The following is a 5,653-nucleotide window of genomic DNA, read 5'->3' on the forward strand; positions in this document are numbered from 1 at the left end:
ACACACGAGGCGCACCTTCTGCTTCCCCTGGACCACCGGAGAAGCTGCTCCCCAGGCCATCCTGGCCCTGTTCCAAGCCCAAGCAGCGCCTCCTCCTCCCAGGACGGCCTGGCACCCGGCTAGAGGCGACGGGCTGGGGGCCGGGACTCCCCTGCAAGCGCGGCCTGGCCCCTGGATTGACACTTGCCCCTGCGTCTGCGGGCAGTCCTGCCTGGAATCCCAGCCGAGCCGAAGCCACCACCGCGCTGTGCAGGCCCCGCACTGGCAGCCCTCTCCCCACTTCCGAATTGCTGTCCCAGGCGGTGACCTCACTTCCTCAGCCTGCTCCAGCGCGGGCCGCCTCGCCTCCTGCAGGCTCCGCGGACAGGAGGGCAGCAGCCTGGGCTCGGGCACGGCCTGGCTCAGGGCCCCGCAGGCTGCTGAGTGGGGCTGGGTTAGGCCACTGCCATCACTCAGTCCCGACTTTGGAGAGTCACACCCCATGCCCTTGTTCGCAGTTAAATGCGAGGAGGAAATCCCGCTTCCAGGAGCGCTGGGGAAGTGGGGCGCCTATTGGCTCAGCTCCCTGATTAAGTAAAAGAGAGGGAAGGGCTGCCACGTATTGGGAGGCCCTGCCCTAGGTGCTTCGTGTGGGCTGTCTGACACTCCGGAGAACAACTATGTGCGGTGGATACTGTTATGCCCATTTAACAGATGAGAAGGAGGGATGCCCCAGAGGTTAGAAAACTGGCAAGTGGCGGGGCTGCATCTTCCACATGTACTTCCACCAGCATTACACTACTCCGGATTCCGTAACATTCTCACATCAATAGGCCCCTCAGCAGTTTTAAACGCAGCTGTTTCAAATATTTTCTTTCTGGCACAGAACACTGAATGGAGTACTACAGTGTTAACAGGCGACGGCTGGGGTCGGCCCAAGTGCCACCGCTTATGAGCTGTGTGCCCATGGAAGACTTCAAAGGTTTGATGATATCCAGGGTCACACATGGTCACTGAAATGTCCCTAATCCATAGCTTGTCTCTGAAGGGTGCCAGCTCCCTCAAGGGTCCCCTCTCACCTCTAGAGACCTCCCCCCATGGGTTTCTGAGCACTTGCCAACACTCTCCCTCCCAGCCCGCACGCAGGGGAGGCACTGAGCCACATGCAAAGAGGGAGAAGGATGCGTAGGTAGCCGGTGCTGCAGGCTACGAGAGCGCGCTGGTTCTGTGTACTTTGTACTCAGGGAGCAGTTTGCAGGGGTGGGAAGAGGTGGCTGCTTGGAATAGACAAAAAGTACAGAAGGCTCTGTGGGCAAAAAGTCCTCCCCACTCCTCTGCTCCAAGCCATGCGAGACTTCCTCTGCACGCACAGTAAAACCCTTAACATAGTTTGATGTCGTGTTAAATTTTTTTCCTAGCTCCTTCCTGATTCGATCCCTTGAAGTATTACATTGAGCTTCTCTATCCTTCTCTCCCTCCGTCACCCCCTAAACACTCACACCTGCACACTGCAAGCTCCGTTCTCCCCAGGTTAGGCTTTGGTCTCTCCCCCGCCCCGATCCTCAAGTGGAAACCAGCCCACATCTGGGCATCTGGACAATTGCCACCCTGGACTCTGGGAACAACACTGAATCTACAAGCCAGCAGAGGAACTCAGCTCGTTCCGAGTAAAAATAACCTGTCAAATCAATTACAGGGGCAGAACCAATTAGGGTGACCGCAGGGGAATAAATATGCAGTGTTTAACTTAATCATCTTTCTGTTCCAACGGCACTCCGGCAGGGCTGCATGACTAAGGCAAATGACTATTATATAACTGACATTTTTATTCTTTGCCCCTAATCTTCAGAAAGAGAAACCATTAAATTTCATGTTCCTTCAAAGTTGGAAAAAAAAAAGACAAAAGAAAAAAGATTGTCTCAACTTGCACAAAAGATAAGAAAGAAAGTCTAGGACCCTCCATTGTGAATAAATATCTATAAAACTACTCATTAGCTATGTGACCTTAGGCAAGTCACCCTTCTTCTGTGCTTTCCCATCTGCGAAGGAAAGGATTTGGACCTGGTGATCTCCTAGGGCCATCCTTACAAATTCTGACTTTCTATGACCTAGGACAACTTTGACTCTAAACTCTGGCTCAGCCACAATGGCGTCTTATTTATCTTTGAGTTACCCTATTGCTCCTTGCACAGCATCTGTATTCTGAGGTGCTCAATAAATACTTGCTGAACTAAATTAATTGTCTCACACTTTATCTCCACATTTCCTATTTCTCGGACCCTTGCTAGGCACTGGAAGACAGATAGCCAAGAGGTAGAAAGAAGAATGTCTTCTATTTGAGGGAGGCTAGGTAAGTCCCCAAGAAATGCCAGAGTCTTGTGCAATAGGGTCAGATGAGCGTCCCAGGCAGTAGATGCTCTGAGAAGAGCATGTCTAACCCTAGGATGGTCATGAAGCACTTCCTGGAGGAGGTGAAGTTTCGGTTGGGCCCTGAGTTCTGACAGATCAATTAGATGAAAGATACTCTAGAGGCATCTGTAGAAATGGCCTGTTCAGAAGTGGGGAGGGAGAAGGCCCGACGGCACTGAGCATTTGTGTTGGGAAACAAAGGAAAATAAGGGGTCTTGGAACCAGACTGTGAAAAGCTTTGGAAGCGGGGGTGGGGAGGGTGGGTCAATATCCTGGATGCAGTGGGAGAGGCAGGTGGGATGGAGTCCATAGGAACAGCACGTTCTCCTCTGGCCGGTGCCTGAGATCAGCATTCTGACTGGTTAGAGATGAACTTGGATCAGCCTCTGGGAACAGTCTGGAGGTCTAGAACCGCGGGGAAAGGGGTAGGGAGTGTCAGGGATGGCAGAAGATGCCGTCCTTTCGCTCTGCACATCATACCCAGGTCCTAAATTCACCTGCTTTGCCCAAGTGTATGCTCACAGCTTTTCAGGGCTGGGGGAGACAACGGGCAATTCTGAGAGCAGATGCGTCTGTGCCGCCCCTCCGTCCTCCTCACACACACCCCCACACGGAAGGCCAGTCCCTGCGAGCACGGTGAGCCCGAGTAGGGCAAGCCAGAAGCGCCCAAGAGCTAATGCTCCTGGCCACAGCCCTCCATTGACAAGGGATGAGGATGCGGTGGATGGATCGCCAGCTTCCTCACCCCTCGGGCAGGATAACTCTGATGGGTGCTCCAACTCTGTCTCCTAGGGCCCCTCGACGGGACTGAGCCCCAGGTGCCCACGCCAATGACCTGCTCAGCAACACATCTTGTGTTGGCTTCCTTCCCCCTCTGTCTCACTTCCACACCCTCATCCTGGGGTTCTGCGGATCACCTCCCAAATGAGCGACTTACACCTGAATCCTTGACTCAAGGTCAGCTTCTGGGGAAACCCAAACCAAGACAATCAACGAACCTCCCTCATTTTATAGCCGGGGAAACTGAGGCCCAGAGAGAAGAATGGGATTTGCTCATGGTCACCAAACAGCCAGTTGAGTCAGGGCACAAGCCTGGGCCTGCAGGCCCCCAGCCCATGCCCCACCCTCCAGACCAGACTGGTGTTAGATTAGTGCGCCCTCCCCTCTGCTCCCCGAAGTCAGAACTCAGCAGTAGAAGCTATTCTTTCTCCTCTCCTGTTTGAACAGAAAGCAAGAGGCCTCAGCAAGGGGGAAGGGGCGAGGGTCTGAGGCTCCCAGATGTGGCCCTCGTCATCCTGGAAAGTGCACTTTTGTCTCCGCTGTAACCAGGGCAGCCGCCCCATTTATCTGATTTCAGCAAAGCAGCCACCTCCTTTGGTTCCACTGCTGGGGCTTAAATGGTATGTTCACAAAATAGAGTTATTAGCCCTTAAAAAAAAGAGGAGGTGGGTTTTTTTTTTCTTCCTCAGGGAAGGGGACATGAAGCTTGGGGTCTTTCCATATCAACACTGAAGAAGTGTGATACCCACAGAAAAGACTTTAAGGGAGCCAGAGCAATTTCACGTAAAGAGAGCAGCCAGAAAACGGAGTGTAGATGGATGGCGTGGTGTCCTTTTAAAAGCAAGCAAATACATCTTATGATGGTGAAGTTTATTGTCAGTGAAAGGAATCCAAGGGGAGTATCACTGAGGAACAAAGACATTTTCTATCTCTTTAAATAACTCAAGGCAGCTTGACATCTTAGTCAACAGAAGGAACAATGATGTGTGTTCAGAGAAAAGAAACTATTTTTCTCCTGAAAAGAAAGCAGCTGTTATCACCTAGCTCTGCAGAAGTTTGAGGAACTGAGCACAATTTGACACTTTCCCAGGTTCAGTAAACACTGCTTTGATGTGCTAACACCCCCTAATGAAGCTGGTCAGTTAAACGAGCTAACCTTTAAACTACTCATAGAGTGGTATGGCAGTTTGCCTTTCTGTGTACGGAACATTGAACTGCAGACACCTTGAAAAAATCATTCTGTTCCTGCTTGCCGTTTGTGAAGGGCTCATTGCAAGTTCATTCATTCGTTCATTCAGAAAATTCATCATTTTTACTACATGCTTGAAGAAAAAAGATATATGCAGATGATGGATTAAATTGGTCACACTTGTAGTTATATAAGGTCAAAAAAGTGCCGCAGAGAATCAGCGTTGCAGGCAGGGCAGGGAAGGGAAGGGAATGGAAGATTTCGCTGAGCTTGAGTATCTTTTTCTCTGGCACTCATATGTGTTGGGGAGAAGCCGAATAAACAGGTGGGAAGGTAGCCAAGGCCAAATCCAGGGTAGCTTGGCTGGGGCAGATGCTATATGATGTGCAATTGTTGGAGATGAAACTGGAAGGATAACTTTGGTCCCAATTTGGAGGACCTGAGATGTTAGGCAAAGAAGTCTAACTTTTTTCCTAAAGGCAATAGGGAGCCATTGAATGCTCAGGATTATATTGGGGAGGAAAATTGAGTTCCAGATGGTTGCCTACTTACTCCAAAGGGCAGTAGTTAATACCCCAGATAAGGTGTTGATATGATGAGTTGGTTATGAGGTCCATTCACCCAGATGGCTAATTTGCGGGACAACGGGTGGGAGAGAGAGGAAGGAAGGGAGTGATTTCAAATTTCAAAGTGGAAAATGAATTTCTCAATTGGATCAGACAGCAAGGATGCACTCTCCTTGCTGGGAACCAAGACTCAGCTGCTCCCCAGGTCTGGCGCACACCCTAGTATTATAGCAGCCTGCATTGGAGCTGCTGGTTAAAATTCTGCTGAGTTTTCCATGATTAACCCTTAGACGCTTAACATTTATTTCTATAACTCGTCTACAGAACTTTTGCTTCACGCTGGACCTCAGCCTGTTACTTGCTTAATTAATTTGTTTTGCCCAGCATCCCTCCAAAATCAATCAGAGGGAGTAAAACTTCAGTGAGGTCTCTTGCATTTCCGGAAGAGGTCTCTTGCCTTTCTGAAGTATTTGGGTTTTCTTCCACTCCTCTGAGACCAGACTTTGGAAATGTGGGTTTCAGTCAATACTCTATTAAGCAGAAAGCTCAGGGAGTGGGGGACGCAGGGTAATGAAATTTTCTGGGTAATGGAGGGATCTGTTGATAAAATTCAATTTGTTTCAGTCTTCTTTGTGGCTGCTAGTTATTAAAAAATGTCTGAGTCCTCTTTTTCTGCCCTCTGATTGTGATTAAATGGATCCTTGCTGAAGAGGGTTCTTGCAGGTCACAG

This window comes from Equus przewalskii, chromosome 1 (assembly GCF_037783145.1).
Source record: "Equus przewalskii isolate Varuska chromosome 1, EquPr2, whole genome shotgun sequence".
NCBI classification, from domain to species: domain Eukaryota; kingdom Metazoa; phylum Chordata; class Mammalia; order Perissodactyla; family Equidae; genus Equus; species Equus przewalskii.